Below are 17,928 nucleotides of genomic sequence, written 5' to 3' on the forward strand. Positions count from 1 at the left end.
TTTCTTTCAAATTCATTTAACTCTTCCTGCATTGCTTGCACCCAATCATCATCTTGAAGAGCTTCTTCCACTTTTTTTGGCTCAGTCTGAGAGAGAAAAGAATTGTAAAGACATTCATTTGAAGTACCTGTTCTAGTTCTGACACCTGCATCAGGATTTCCAATTATCAAATCAGGTGTATGTGATTTTGTCCACTTCCTTGCAGATGGAAGGTTTTTTTTAGAACTGGATGCTCCCACATGATCCATACTGTCTTCATTTTCATTTTCTGATGCTCCCCCTGAAACTATGCTCTCTGAGTTGAATTCTTCAGAATTTAGATTTTCAGCACTATCAGAACTTGGCTTATCAGAACTTGACGAATCAGAACTTGAAGAGCCAGATGTATGTTCTGATGTTTCTTGAGATGTGGTAAGATCTTGAGTATGCTCCCCCTGCATAGGTGCATTTTCCTTTGGCGTAGTCACCACAGTTTCAATAACATCAGAGTTTAATCCATCAGAGTTTACAGTATCAGGACTTAGACTATCAGGATTTTCAGTATCAGAATTTGAGTCTTCATTTTCAAATCTCAGCTGATCATGGTCAATAAAATCTTCAAGACCAGTAATCTTCTTGTCATCAAAAGAGACATTGATAGATTCTATGACCACTTTTGTTCTCAAATTATAGACTCTGAAGGCTTTTGTGGAAAGTGGATATCCAACAAAGATTCCTTCATCAGCTTTTAGATCAAACTTTGATAGCTGTTCAGGATGAGTCTTGAGAACAAAACACTTGCATCCAAATACATGAAAGTACTTCAGATTTGGCTTCTTTTTCTTCACCATCTCATATGGTGTTTTTCCATGCTTGTTAATGAGTGTTGCATTTTGAGTAAAACAAGCAGTCTACACAGCTTCGGCCCAGAAATAGGTTGGAAGCTTTGCTTCTTCAAGCATTGTACGTGCAGCTTCAATGAGAGTTCTATTCTTCCTTTCAACAACTCCATTTTGCTGTGGAGTTCCAGGAGCAGAAAATTCCTGCTTAATTCCATGGTTTTTGCAGAACTCTTCCATTATCAAATTCTTGAACTCAGTGCCATTATCACTCCTTAAGATTTTCACAGAATCTTTGACCAATTTATCCAGATGTTTGACATGATCAATCAAGATAGATGCAGTTTCACTTTTTATGTGCAAGAAATACACCCATGTGTATCTGGTGAACTCATCCACTATGACCAATGCATATTTCTTCTTTGCAATAGACATGACATTTACTGGACCAAATAGATCAACATGTAGTAGATGATAAGGCTCAAGAATTGATGATTCAGTTTTGTTCTTGAATGTAGATTTTCTTTGTTTGGCCTTCTGACAAGAATCATAAAGACCATCAGGAGCAAATACTGACTTTGGCAGTCCTCTCACAAGATCCTTTTTGACCAGTTCATTTATATTGTTGAAATTTAAATGAGAGAGTTTCTTGTGCCAATTCCAGCTTTCTTTAATTGATGCTCTACTTATCAGACAGATTGCAGAACCATCAGTACTTGTTAAAAGCTTAGCTTCATAAATGTTACCACGCCTGTATCCTTTCAGAATAACTTTGCCTTTAGATTTACTCACAATTTCACAGTGTTCTTCAAAAGAAATCAACATGATAACCTCTGTCACAGATTTGACTTATACTTAGCAGATTGTGTTTAAGTCCTGAGACCAGAGCTACTTCTTTAATGATGACATTCCCAAGATTAATATTGCCATATCCCAATGTTTTTCCAATGTTGCCATCTCCATAAGAAACACTTGGGCCAGCTTTCTCCACAAAGTCTGATAGCAGGGCTTTATTTCCAGTCATATGTCCTGAGCATCCACTGTCCAGAACTAGAATATTTTTCCTGTTGCCCTGCAATCACAAAGACCACTAATTATTAGTTTTAAGGACCCAGACTTGCTTGGATCCTTTGGCCTTATTAAGTTTGTTAACATTTACAGCGGATTTAGCATCAGAATTTATGTTAACATTTTTCTTATCAGAACTTACACTATCAGACTTTGAATCAGAATTTACACTAGAAGGAACAATGGAAACTTTCTTCAAAGAAGGTTTTAATTGATAATAATCATAGTAAAAACTATGATATTCCTTACAAGTATAAATGGAATGCCATAAACTACCACAATGAAAACAAGGATTTTGTGGTTTATATCTAACAGACTGACTCTTAACTCCTGATTTTGAAGGTAAGGAGTTAATGTTCTTATTCTTCCTGCAAAAAGAAGCCAGATGGTTAGAACTTCCACAGTTATGACATGTTTTCCTAGGAGCATCAGGAACAGGTTTATAATCATTGGTTTTATTCACACCTTCATTTCCATTCCTATTTTTCCTAGGTGATTTTACCTTGTTTGCATTCTTAACATCTTTCAGCTTATGCTTAAGCTGCTTCTTAGTCATTAAGCCTATGTTTACTTCAGCTGTCTTTTCCTGTTTTAGTTTGTCAGAAGTTAATTCCTCTTTAACTTCTGATTTCTCATTATCAGACTTTACAGTTACAAACTTAACATGTTTTAACTTTGGCTTTTGCTTAACAACAGGCTTAATTTCTTCAGTTCCTTTATCATTCTTATCCTCTCCATAACCTAAGCCCTCTTTCCAATTTTCACTACTTAGCAAATTTTGAGTTGTTCTGCCAGAGTTAGTCCAAGTCCTGATTATCTCTCTTTCCTTTTCTAACTCAGTTTTTAGAGATTCATTCATTTTTAGCACTTCATCCCTAACATAAAAAGCATCATCTCTATCCTTCTGAGTTTGATGGAATATAACTAACTCTTTTTCTAAGAAATCATTTCTTTTCTTAAAAGCAAGATTTTCAGAAGTTAATCTTTCATATGTTAAGGTTTGATCTCTATAACTAACAAACATGGTTTTAAGATATCTTCTCAACTCATTAATATAATCAGTATGAAAAGCATAAGTAGTCTGAGGTACCTTTGTTTCAGCAGCTTCAGAACTGCTCTCAGCACTTTCTTTATCAGCATTTGCCATCAATGCATAGTTCTCCTCACTTTCAGAGTCTAAGGTGTCTGTCCAGCTTTTCTGCTTTGTGACAAGAGCCTTGCCTTTGTCACCCTTCACTTTCTTGCAATCAGGAGATATGTGGCCTTTCTCACCACATTTATAGCATTTAACATTGGTATAATCTCCTCTGTCAAACTTTCCTCCTCTGCCTTCAGATCTTCTGAAATTCTTCTTATCAGAACTTGTGCCTTTCCTGGAAAACTTCTTTCCCTTCCTGAACTTTCTGTATGCAATCTTTGTGATTCCTTTCACCATAAGAGCACACAGCTTCATCATCTCCTCATCAGCATCAGTCTCAGGCAAGCTTTCAGAATCTGAGTCATCATCAGTTTCAGAACTTGATGACTCAGTATCAGACTTTGTAAAAAGAGCTTTACCCTTGTCTTTCCTTGAGGAAGCTGCTTTGAGGGATTCTTCTTCAGCCTTAAGAGCAACTGTCCTTGACTTTCCTCCTTTCCTCTTGCTTCTTTGTTCCATCTCAAGTTCATGAGTCTTGAGCATTCCATAAATTTCATCAAGAGTTATTTCATCAAGATTGTAGTTGTCTCTTATTGTTGTTTCCTTCAAATCCCAACATTCAAGAAGAGCTAACAGGAATTTAAGGTTTGAATCTTCAAGATCATACTCCTTATTAACCAGTGACAGATCATTCAAGAGTTTGACAAATCTACTTAGCAGTCTTGCAGTTAATTACCCTATTTGACATTACATTATCAATGGCACTATGCAGTAAGTGTCGTACCTTAGCATCCTTAGCATTTGATGCTATATCTTCAGCAGTATAATCACTCTTTTCCTTTGGTACGATTTTTGCTGCTTCACCTGCAACTGCAACAGCGAGCTTGGTTGGTTTGTGAGGCTCTTCCTTGATTCTATCAAGATATTCTGGATCTGTGGCTTCCAGAAACATGGTCATCCTCACCTTCCATATAGCATATTCAGATGGTCTCAGTATGGGAACTCTGATGGTTTCATACCGACTTTGAATTTGTGTCTTTGGAGGTTCTTCAGTTTTAGTAGGCTTAGTTGGAGTTTCTGTGTCAGACATGATTGTGTTTGGATCTTTAACTGTATGTGTGTTAACAGATAGGCTCTGATACCACTTGTTAGGTCACACTCACTGTAGAGGGGGTGAATACAGTGTATAATACAATCAAATCGAACTTTAATATCGTAAGTAACAGAAAACAAACTTTATTGAAACAATAAACTCTGTTACAGTATAGAACTGTTACCTCTCAGTGATGAACAAATATCACGAGAGCTGCTAGGGTTACAATGAATAATCTTCTCGAATAATGATAACACTTATAGTGTAAACCCTATGTCTGTGTTTATATACTACACAGTTACAAGATATTCGCTAATTGATATGGAATATAATTCTGCTTCCTAAAATATATCAGTCATATATCTTTTCTTCCAAGTATTCCATTCTTCACGGAACTCCTTCTTCATGCATATCTCTTCTTATGTTTATCTCGATCTTCTTTCCTTTAATCAGCTACTTCCCTTATCTAATCGTCCTTCAGCACTTAAGTTCTGATATCCAACTTCTGATGATTATCTCCTGATAATATAAGTACTGATATCCTTAAGTCCTGACTTCCAGTATAAGTACTGATTCCCAGTTAAGTACTGATTTGTCCTGTTAAGTAAGATCTGAAAACTAAACATAAAACCTATTAGCCATGACATTATCAAATATATCTAACAAGTGGTATTAGAGCCTATCTGTTAACACACAAACAGTTTAAGATCCAAAAACAATCATGTCTGAAGCAGAAACTCCAACCAAGCCCACCAAAACTGAAAAACCACCAAAGACTCAAATCCATTGTCGATATGAGGCTATTAGAGTTCCCATACTGAAGCCATCTGAATATCCTATATGGAAGGTGAGGATGACTATGTTTCTGGAAGCTACTGATCCAGAATATCTTGACAGAATCCATGAAGGACCTCACAAGCCAATAAAACTCGCTGTTGTAGTTGCAGGTGAAGTAGCAAAGTCTGTACCAAAGGAGAAGAGTGATTACACTGCTGAAGATATCGCATCAATTGCTAAGGATGCTAAGGTACGACACTTGCTGTATAGTGCCATTCATAATGTAATGTCAAACAGGGTAATTAACTGTAAGACTACAAAGGAGATATGGGATGCCTTGGAGACAAGGTGCCAGGGAACTGATTCGATTAAGAAGAACAGGAAGACAATACTCACTCAAGAGTATGAACATTTTGACTCAAAGCCTAATGAGTCATTGACTGATTTATATGACAGATTTGTCAAACTCTTGAATGATTTGTCACTAGTTGATAAGGAGTATGATATTGAAGATTCAAACCTTAAATTCCTGTTAGCTCTTCCTGAAAGTTGGGATTTGAAGGCAACAATTATAAGAGACAACTATAATCTTGAAGAAACAACTCTTGATGAAATGTATGGGATGCTCAAGATTCATGAACTTGAGATGGAACAAAGAAGTAAGAGGAAAGGAGGAAAGTCAAGGACAACTGCTCTTAAGGATGAAGAAGAATCCCCCAAGGCAGCTACCTCAAGGAAAGGCAAGGGAAAAGTGCTCATCACAAAGTCTGATACTGAGCTGAAAGCTTGCCTGAGATGGATGCTGATGAAGAGATGATGAAGCTGTGTGCTCTTATGGTGAAAGGAATCACAAAGATTGCATACAGGAAGTTCAGGAAGGGAAAGAGGTTTTCCAGGAAAGGTGCAAGTTCTGATAAGAAGAATTTCAGAAAATCTGAAGGCAAAGGAGGGAAGTCTGACAGAGGAGATTACACAAATGTCAAATGCTACAACTGTGGTGAGAAAGGCCACATATCTCCTGATTGCAAGAAAGTGAAGAGTGACAAAGACAAGGCTCTTGTCACAAAGAAGAAAAGCTGGACAGACTCTTCAGAGTCTGAAAGTGAGGAGAACTATGCCTTGATGGAAAATGCTGATAGCAGTCCTGAAGCTGCTAAGTTAAAGGTACCTCAAACTACTTATGCCTGTCATACTGATGATATTAATGAGTTGAGAAGATATCTTAAAACCATGTTCATTAGATATAGAGATCAAACTTTAACATGTGAAATATTAACTTCTGAAAATCTTGCTTTTAAAAAGAGGAATGATTATTTAGAAAAAGAGTTAGTCATGTTCCATCAAACTCAGAAAGATAGAGATGATGCTTTCTATGTTAGGGATGAAGTACTTAAAATGAATGAATCTCTAAAAACTGAGTTAGAAAAGGAAAGAGAGATTATCAGGACTTGGACTAACTCTGGCAGAACAACTCAGAATTTGTTAAGTAGTGGAAACTGGAAATAGGGCTTAGGTTATGGAGATGATAAGAATGATAAAGGAACTGTAGAAATTAAGCCTATAGTTGTTAAACAAAAGCCAAAGTTAAAACCTGTTAAGTTCGTAGCTGTAAAGTCTGATACTGAGAAATCAGAAGTTAAAGAGGAATTAACTTCTGACAAACTAAAACAGGAAAAGACAACTGAAGTAAACGTAGGCTTAATGACAAAGAAGCAGCTTAAGCATAAGCTGAAAGATGTTAAGAATGTAAACAAGGTAAAGTCACCTAGGAAAAATAGGAATAGAAAGGAAGGTGTGAATAAAAGCAATGATTATAAGCCTGTTCCTAATGCTCCTAGAAAAACATGTCATAACTGTGGAAGTTCTAACCATATGGCTTCTTTTTGCAGGAAGAATAAGAACATAAACTCCTTATCTTCAAAGTCAGGAGTTAAGAGTCAGTTTGTTAGATATAGGCCACAAAATCCTTGTTTTTATTGTGGTAGTCTATGGCATTCCATTTATACTTGTAAGGAATATCATAGTTTGTACTATGATTATTATCAAATAAAACCTTCTTTAAAGAAAGTTAGCATTGTTCATTCTAGTGTAAGTTCTGATACAAAGTCTGATAGTATAAATGCTGATAAGAAAAATGTTAACATAAACTCTGATGCTAAATCCGCTGCAAATGTTAACAAACTTAATAAAGCCACAGGATCCAAGCAAGTCTGGGTCTTTAAAGCTAATCATTAGTGGTCTTTGTGATTGCAGGGCAACAGGAAAAAATTCTAGTTCTGGACAGTGGATGTTCAGGACATATGACTGGAAATAAAGCCCTGCTATCAGACTTTGTGGAGAAGGCTGGCCCAAGTATTTCTTATGGAGATGGCAATATTGGAAAAACATTGGGATATGGCAATATCAATCTTGGGAATGTCATCATTAAAGAAGTAGCTCTGGTCTCAGGACATAAACACAATCTTCTGAGTGTTAGTCAAATCTGTGACAGAGGTTATCATGTGGATTTCTTTGAAGAACACTGTGAAGTTGTAAGCAAATCTACAGGCAAAGCTGTTCTGAAAGGATACAGGCATGGTAACATTTATGAAGCCAAGCTTTCAACAAGTACTGATGGTTCTGTAATCTGTCTGATGAGTAGAGCATCAATTGAAGAGAGCTGGAATTGGCACAAGAAACTCTCTCATTTAAATTTCAACAATATAAATGAACTGGTCAAGAAAGATCTTGTGAGAGGACTGCCAAAATCAGTATTTTCTCCTGATGGCCTTTGTGATTCATGTCAAAAGTCTAAACAAAGAAAATCTTCATTCAAGAGCAAGACTGAATCATCAATTCTTGAGCCTTATCACCTACTTCATGTAGATCTATTTGGTCCAGTGAATGTCATGTCTATTGCAAAGAAGAAATATGCTATGGTCATAGTGGATGAGTTCACCAGATACACATGGGTGTATTTCTTGCACACAAAAAGTGAAACTGCATCTATCTTGATTGATCATGTCAAACAACTGGATAAATTGGTCAAAGACTCTGTGAAGATCATAAGAAGTGATAATGGCACTGAGTTCAAGAATTTGACAATGGAAGAGTTCTGCAAAGACCATGGAATCAAGCAGGAATTCTCTGCTCCTGGAACTCCACAGTAAAATGGAGTTGTTGAAAGAAAGAATAGAACTCTTATTGAAGCTGCACGGACAATGCTTGATGAAGCAAAACTACCAACTTATTTTTGGGCTGAAGCTGTGCAGACTGCTTGTTTTACTCAAAATGCAACACTCATCAACAAGCAAGGAAAGACACCACATGAGATGGTGAAGAAAAAGAAGCCAAATCTGAAGTATTTTCATGTATTTGGATGCAAGTGTTTTGTTCTTAAGACTCATCTTGAACAGCTATCCAAATTTGATTTAAAAGCTGATGAAGGAATTTTTGTTGGATATCCACTTTCCACAAAAGCCTTCAGAGTCTATAATTTAAGAACAAGGGTTGTCATGGAATCTATCAATGTCTCCTTTGATGATAAGAAGATTACTGGACTTGAAGATTTCAATGATCATGATCAACTGAGATTTGAAAATGAAGACTTAAATTCTGATACTGAAAATCCTGACAGTCTAAATCCTGATACTGCAAACTCTGATGGATTAAACTCTGATATTATTGAAACTGTGGTGACTACGCCAAAGGAAGATGCACCTGTGCAGGGGGGGCATACTGAAGATATAACCACATCTCAGGAAGCATCAGAACATACAACTGGCTCCTCAAATTCTGATTCATCAAGTTCTGATAATTCTGAAAACTCAAATACTGAAGGATCCAACTCAGAGAGCATAGTTTCAGGGGGAGCATCAGAAAATGTTAATGAAGATAGCATGGATCATGGGGGAGCATCCAATTCTAGAGAAAACCTTTCATCTGCAAGGAAGTGGACTAAATCACATACACCTGACTTAATTATTGGAAATCCTGATGCAGGTGTCAGAACTAGAACAACTACTTCAAGTGAATGTCTCTATAATTATTTTCTTTCTCAGACTGAACCAAAGAAAGTGGAGGAAGATCTTCAAGATGCTGATTGGGTGCAAGCAATGTAGAAAGAGTTAAATGAATTTGAAAGAAATAAAGTCTGGACCCTAGTGCCAAGACGAAATAACAGATCTGTTGTTGGTACAAAGTGGGTGTTCAGAAATAAAACTGATAGTGATGGCATAATTACAAGGAATAAAGCAAGGCTAGTTGCAAAAGGATATTCTCAACATGAGGGAATTGATTATGATGAAACATTTGCACCAGTTGCTAGATTAGAAGCCATAAGAATATTTTTGGCTTATGCTGCTCACAAAAAGTTTACTGTCTTTCAAATAGATGTGAAAAGTGCTTTTCTCAATGGAGAATTGGAAGAGGAAGTATATGTTGAACAACCTCCAGGCTTTGTAGATCCCAAATATCCAAACCATGTCTACAAGCTTGATAAAGCACTTTATGGCCTTAAGCAAGCTCCAAGAGCATGGTATGAGACTTTAGCTCAGTTTCTTCTGGAGAGTGGATTTAACAGAGGAACTATAGATAAAACACTGTTCTACCTCAACCATGGAAAGGACTTACTTTTGGTTCAGATATATGTTGATGATATCATCTTTGGTTCTACAAATGACAGACTTTGCAAGAAGTTTGCCAAACTAATGCAGTCAAGATATCAAATGAGTATGATGGGGGAACTTAGCTATTTTCTGGGCCTTCAAGTCAAGCAGAATGAAGAAGGCACTTTTATTTGTCAAACCAAGTACACCAGAAATTTGCTGAAGAAATTTGGAATGCAAGATTGTTCAAGTGCATCCACTCCCATGGCCACTGCAATAAAATTGGATAAGGATACTGGTAAATCAGTAGATATTACTGATTACAGAGGTATGATTGGCTCTCTACTCTATCTAACTGCTTGTAGACCTGATATAATGTATGCTATATGTCTTTGTGCAAGATTTTAAGCAGATCCAAGAGAACCTCACTTAACAGCTGTGAAAAGAATTTTCAAGTATCTTAATGGAACAACTGATCTGGGATTGTGGTATCCTAGAGAATCAGACTTTAAACTAATAGGTTACTCAGATGTAGATTTTGCAGGTTGCAAAATTGACAGGAAAAGCACAAGTGGAAGCTGCCAATTTCTTGGAGGCAGATTGGTTTCTTGGTTTAGCAAGAAACAAAAGTCAATTTCCACTTCAACTGCAGAAGCAGAGTACATTGCTGCAGGAAGCTGTTGTGCACAGATTCTTTGGATGAAGAATTAGTTACTAGATTATGGGTTAACATATTTTAAAATCCCTATTTACTGTGATAATCAAAGTGCTATTGCTATGACAGGTAATCCAGTTCAACACTCAATGACAAAACACATCAGCATAAGGTACCACTTCATAAGGGAACATGTGGATGAAGGTACAGTGGAATTGCACTTTGTACCAACAGATAAACAACTAGCAGATATCTTCACAAAACCACTGTGTGAAGCTACTTTTACAAGATTGGTAAATGAACTTGGTATGGTTTCAGGTTCTTTCTCTAAATCTGCTTAGTTTTTGTTCTGGTGCATCAGACTTTATGATCAGTATTTACAGATATTACTATCTTTGTGTATTCTGTGCTTATTTGAAAATTAATTAAGTACTGATTGTTGTCTGATGTGAATTTCTAAACTCTGATAGTGATATGAATGTTTCTGTGATTATTCAATCCAATGAGGATAACTATTCAATATGATGACCTAGTAGTCTTTAATATACTAACAAATCTCATGTTTGAAGTAAATATTTATGTGGAAATCTATTGACATAAGCAAATTCTGATATTGAGCTTAGTTAAGTTTAATTTGTCTATCTTATTACTAAGTCAACAACTAGAATAGTGCTTCTCATCTGTTAAGTTCTGATGTTAGTAAATCTGGTGAATGTACTAAGTGCTGATAAGCCTCACTTATCAAAAGGAAAGGAAAAGAAAAAGAATAAATATCAGTTACTCCTTTGAGATCTAGAGTAAAAACTGTGGAAGGGAAGACCCAAGTGCATTGCTGGTATTAAGTAATATGCATCAGAAAAGCAAAAATAAATATTTTTCTTGGTGACTTTTCACACTCTATGATTACTGGAGAAATACTCTGATAATAGCATAAATTCTGATAAGCAGTCATGACTCACTTACACTGAGAAGCCACTGTAAAATGGAATTTCAAAAGATGCATAAAATGAGCACAAAATAGTTGAGGTAGACTCATGCATGAACTCATTCTAAAGTAGACTTCAGAATCATGAAAGATTTTGAGCAAAGTTCTTAGTTATGCCTTATTTTTAAGATGAACTGAAGTGAATCAGACTTTAATCTTTATCTGATATTTAGCTTACTGTACACACATACACTCCATATGAATGATGAAAATTACTGTGGTGATAAATGGTGTTTTAGATGTATGTTTAAGTGTCAGTTACATAAATTCTGAGGACAATTTCTGATGGAAGTTCTGATGAGTAAGTTCTGAAATAAATGAAATCAGAATTTATGTGAAGAATTACAGAAATAGGCATTCACTTTTCGAGTTAAGAAATCATGTTCTGATGACTGTTAAGTTCTGATATAAGTCTAAGTTCTGATATTACACTCTGATTCTTTACTTGACTTATTTGTGGTTAAAATCTGGAACAGTCTTATTTAAAATCAGAATATGTTTGGGTGAGATATTAACAGTCAATATAATTTGGGTTAGTGGTACACGTCTAAGCACAATAATTTTTACTTGTTTCTTGTGCGTATTAAACCCTGTTTTTCACTTCCAATGGCTGTTTTTATTCTCATCAGTCTAGGGAGACGAGGTAGAATTAATTTTACCTATCACTATTCAATTTTCCTTGCGTCTCTTGACATTCTATTGACTATATAAACCAACACCTCAGCCAACACATCTCTCATTTTCTCTCAAACTCTCAAACTCATTTTTTTTTCTCTCATCACAACCATGGTTCATTACGACTTAGCTCTGAAATATGATACTTTCACTCTCACCATGAGGTGTACAGAATGGCAGCAGGACTGGCATGTCACTACCATTCCTGATGAGATTTGGGACTCGGTTCCCCAAGAGGTCCTCACAGACCTCTTGTTCTTCTACATGGACTACCATCGCCATCTTGAGCGACTGGAAGAGGAACGGCTGGAAGCTCTCCGACAGCAGGAGCGAATCATTCATCTCGCTGTTCTTTTTGTTGAGAGTAGGAAGAAGAAATAATTTCTCCTACCTGTTTCTCTTCACCATCAGCTTTGTCTGGCTTTTTAGCTTAGGACAAAAGTTGTTGATGTTAGGATTTGTAGCTTAGGACAATCTTGTAATTTTGTGATGTAATTTAAATTTCATGAAATGTATTTGTTCAATATTTTAATGAAATTTTATATTTATGCAAGATTTTGTCTCTGAGTCGTTTGATATTCTGATGAATTTTTAAATCCTGATTTACCCATATTCTGATGACCTTTTTAGCTTTGATAAAAATCAAGTTCTGATCCTGACATGGCAGTATCTGTTTACTTGGTTTCTTTATGGTCCTTCTCTCATTGGTCATATTTTTAAAGAATATTGGTCTAGCAGTAAAAATAATTTATTAAGTGGGAACAATTTTAAATTTTAAAATAAAACTGAACTACCTTGATTAATGGGATTACTTGGTAAGTGAAATTGTTTTTCCTTGAAAAACTGCATGTGATAAGTAATGATTACTGAATTCCCGTGCCCATTAATTATCCTTTACTGCTGCATGTCTGACAGGTGTACCAAAGGTTACTTTTTCTACCGTGTATAAGTAAAAGAGAGAAAAGATTGTAAAATCTTTTATTTATTTTCACATTTTATCTCTCTTTCTTTACTTTTATTCTCTCTCATCTACTGACGCTTTTTCATACAAACATTTTATCAAATACCTTACAGGCAACCTAATTTCTCAATTTTTTCTCATGGCACCTAAGGATTTGATTATAGATGGAGCCAAGTTTGTTCCCAACAACTATGCTGCAATCTTAAACAAGGCTGAAGCTCCATCTGATTTGCACTTTGTACAAGATCTTCTAGCACACAGTGAGGTTGGGTATGCGTTGACCCAACCTCAAGTCATTTCAAGCCAACAAGTTCTGACGTTCTGGCGGACTGGGCATTTTGATAATGGTGGTGCTACTGGTACCCCAAGCATTATTTTTGAAGTGAATGATGTTGAGCATGTGGTAACTCCTGGAGCAGTTCGTAAAGCTCTCCACTTACCAGAAGGCTGCACTTTTTCAACAGCGGAGGAACCTATTCTACAGCAGCTCATGGCCAATTTGGGGTATGAGAAGAGTTTGGCCAAGCTTGGACAGTTGAAAAGGGAACATATCAGGAAGGAATTGAGCTTTTTCTTCGACTGCATCACTAAGGCATTCACCAATAAGTGTTCCAACTTTGATGCCATTCCAATTATGAGTCAGCACATCGGGTATGCTATTATTCACCAAACTCATTTTGATTTTGCAAGTGATGTGCTAGGTTTTATAGGGGATAGGATGACAGAAGATAGGAATGTAGTGTACTTTGCTAGATTCTGTCAGCTTATATATAACTTTTGTTGTGCTGATGAACCCCAACCTACCACTGACTTAATTCCACCCTTTAAGCTTGCAAAACGGGCTTTTAATGACTTGGTAAATGCTGACCTTAAGAAAAAGGTGGTTAGACCCTTACAGATACCTCAGTCTGTAAAACAGATCCTGGTAAATGCTGATACTCACACCTACAGATCTGTTTACCCTGATGTTCAACCCACCAGCACATCCCAGACACCACAACAACCATTAGAACATAATACACATATACCTTAACCTACTCAACCCTCTGTCAGAACATATTTCAAACCTTCACAGATATCTCAACCTTCATCATCATCACATATTGTGAGGCCTTCATCTTCAAAGCCCAAAAGGACAAAGACTGTACCTCAGACATAATAGAAGAGAAGGAGGATTGTTCTGAGAGATGAGTCAGACAGTGAGGAACAGGTTCCTGTGTCAGAACCTATTGTCAAAGAAGCCGAGAAGGTCTCTTCTCAGAAGGATATTGGAATTGGGGGTTCTAAGCTTCTCAAAAGGCTTAGAAGGATGTATTCTGCTGAAATTCCCAAGGAATCTCCACCTTCAAAGAGATACAAGAAACAGAGAGCACAAAGGTACATGGCTGAGTCAGTTTCAGAGGATGAGGAAGCAACAACTAAGGAAGGAGATCAGGAATCTCTGATATCAAAATAGCCAGAATTTGCTGAAGCTACTGCATCTATACCTCCATTGTCACCAACTCAGGAAACTGCTCAAGATAAAGTATCTACACCACCTGTGTCTCCTGTAAATGAACCAGTATCTACTGCAGACCCAGGCACAAGTGCTGAGATTGATATTCACAACCTAATTGTGCCTGAGGTTCTCTATTTAGAAGCTCCACCAGCTCAAATCAATCCATCAACAACACCAATTCCTGATGCTAATGAAACTCCAGAATTGTCTACAACACCTTCTCTGCATCTAGACATTGAAGATCAGACTATAGATGAGCATCAGAATATGGCTGTTGATCAGAATTTGGAAGCAGATCAGCACTTAGAGGATGATGTTGAAGCCTCCATAGCCTCTCATACTGTTCTTTTATCAGAGGATGTTGACTCTGTAAGTTCTGATGCTGTAAATGCTGATGATACTGGTGATGTTGCTACGAATGCAGATGTTGATGAAGCTGGTCCTTCTGGACATGCACCTCTACAAGCTCCTTCAAAAGCTGAACTAGTTAAAAAGTTTGTTAGAGGAGATGCACCAGTACCTTGGAGTGAAACTCCTAGAGGACAGGAGTGGACTAAGGAATTGAACTTAGTCAATTTTATTCCTTCTGAAAAGATTCTTGCTGATCACTTGGCAAAAGCTGATGAGATGTTAGTTAATGATGATTTCAAAACACAGCCGAGAGTTAATGCTTTGAGTACTAGACATCTTCAAGGTCAACACTCAACAACTCATGCCGAGGTGCATAAAATTCAAGAAGCTTTACTCAAGCAAGAAACAACTATGAAACTTGAAAAGAAAAACTTTTTCAAACCTACCTTTGACAGAGTTGCCTACATTGAGAAAACCCAAGAGAAGCAACAATCTCAGATTGATGAAATTTTGTAAAATCAAGCTTCTCATCAATCTCAACTCAATAAAATCCAATCCTCAGTGGAATTGCTTCTCTCTCTTCTTTTACCTGCTGATGCCAAAAAGGGGGAGAAAGTAATTAAGTCCAAATACAAACCTGATAAGACACTAAAGAGAAAGGATGATGGTAATGATCCGGGAAACTCTGGAATGGGTGGAGGTCGTGGTCAAGATGGAGGTCTCTCATGAAGAAGAGCTGGAACTACAAGTCATAGAACAAGTTCTGATACTGGAAGAAGAATAACTTCTGATACTGGTAAAAGGATAAGTTCTGATGAACTTTTGGATCTTGATGAAGAAATTTCAAGACAGTTATTTCTAAAAGAAAATCCAGGAATGGACTTTGAGAGTCTAATGGAAGAAGAAGCTAGACTTAAGTCAGAAAAAGTCAACTCCAAATATGAAGCTTCTGTTGGTAAAAAGAAACTTCCTACGGCTAAAGGCATTGTGATAAAAGAAAGGACAAATCCTGTGGCAACCAAGGCCAAATCACAATTGCAGATAGATCCAAGGTCCAAGGGCAAAGAAAAATTTGGTGAACCTATAAAGGTTTATGTGCCTCCTATGGATGAAGAAATTTCTGTTGAAGATGCTGATCTTACTCTGACTTTAAGAAAGATTTCTAAGACAACCTCTGACATGGCTTAAGTTGTTCAGAGTCAAGATATAGTTAGTTCTGATATAACCATGAAGCAAGCAACCTCTGACATAGCTCAAGTTGACTTGATATCAGAAGATAAGTCAAAGGAAACCTCTGACATTGCTCATGTTAAATCCTCAAAGTTACTCCTACCAGGATTCACTAAAGCCAAACAGACTCAACCTTTGAAGGCTGCATCAAGTGGTTTTGAAGCAAGAGTGGTTAATGGAAAGGAAGCAAGAGATAAATCTGGATTGGGTAGTGCTGATGAAAGAAGAGTGCAAAACACAACCAATGATCCAACTTCCTTAAGTGAACCAGGTATTGGAGCAACTCCTGAAAGATTGAATCAACTAGAATCTATACAGATGGTCTATCATACCTTCTTGAAAGAACACATCTTGTTATATTTCATGACAGATGGTAGGGTTTACCATATAAGGGAAAATGCTATACCACTGAAGTATTTTGAAGAACTAGAACATGGTTTATTCTTACTTCAAGTGAATGACAGAATAACAGAAAGTGCTGCAAACTATTTGAAGACTCAAATTCAGAGACAGAAAAGGCTTTATTCTGTAAAGTCTGACAGCACATGATGTCCCAAGTACAGAGATCACAAGGGTGATATTGTTGATATGAAGCCTAATACTGCACAGATCAGAACATATCTTGGTATTAAGGGACTTGAATTCAATCTAGAGTCTGACAAAGCCTATGTCATAAGACTAGATCAGGAGTTGAGAAAAGCAAAAATTAATGATCTCGGATATGCTATCTTCCAAACTGGTGAAGATACTGCAGAACTCAAAGATGCTAAAAGGAGGATGATTGATGAACTTAGATATGCTGAGAGATGTTTGTTAAAGAACTATCTCAGAACAACTCCTGACATCAAAGAGATCAGAACGTGAAGCCAAGTCAAGATCTACAACTGCTCAAATTCTGATATGTATACAGACTGAAGTTGTTATCAGAAGTTAAAGTTGGTAAAGCTTTAAGGACTGTAAGTTGTAGTTATCTAGTCAAATTCTCATGCATTTGTAGTTAATGTTTTTGACATCATCAAATATCTGTTAAACTTGTATATTATGCTAATTTACAAGTTGGGGGAGATTGTTAGATATATTTGATAATGTCATGTCTAATATGATTTATATTTAGTTTTCAGATCTTACTTAAACAGGACAAATCAGCACTTAACTGAAATCAGCACTTATACTAAAGTCAGAACTTAAGTTATCAGTACTTAAGATTCAGGAGATATTTATCAGGAGATAATATCAGGACTTAAAGGAAACTTTCAGATAAGGAAGGCGGCTGATTGAAAGGAAAGAAGATCAAGACAAACGTAAGAAGAGATATGCATGAAGAAGGAATTCTATGAAGAATGGAATACTTGGAAGAAAAGATAACTGATTGATATATTTTAGGAAGCAGAATTATATTCCATATCAATTAGCGATTATCTTGTAACTGTGTAGTATATAAACACAGATATAGGGTTTACACTAAAAGTGTTATCATAATCGAGAATATTATTCATTATAACCCTAGCAGCTCTCGTGATATTTGTTCATCACTGAGAGAGGACAGTTCCATATTGTAACAGAGTTTATTGCATTGAATAAAGTCTGTTTTCTGTTACTTGTGTTATTTGAATTCGATTTGATTGTGCTATACACTGTATTCAACCCCCTTCTACAGTGTGTGTGACCTAACAGGTCCTCACATCCCTCACAAGGTGGCCACAGCTGCCACTACCACAATTGCTGTTGGACAGTCTATTCCCAAGCCAAAAGCAAAATGGACTGATGAAGATATTGAAGAGGTTCACAAGGACAAGAAAGCCATGAACATTCTGTTTAATGGCCTAGACCAAGATATGTTTGATAATGTCATTAACAGCCAAACTGCTAAGGAAATTTGGGATACTGTGTAACTTATCTGTGAAGGTACTGAACAAGTTAGAGAAAACAAAATGCAGCTTCTCATTCAACAGTATGAATATTTTCATTTTGAAGAAGGAGAATCACTGAATGATACCTTCAATAGATTTCAGAAACTGTTGAATGGATTGAAGCTGTATGGCAGAGTGTACCAAGTCAAGGATTCCAACTTAAAATTTCTGAGGTCTCTACCA

Source organism: Apium graveolens, chromosome 11, assembly GCF_009905375.1.
Source record: "Apium graveolens cultivar Ventura chromosome 11, ASM990537v1, whole genome shotgun sequence".
NCBI lineage: Eukaryota > Viridiplantae > Streptophyta > Magnoliopsida > Apiales > Apiaceae > Apium > Apium graveolens.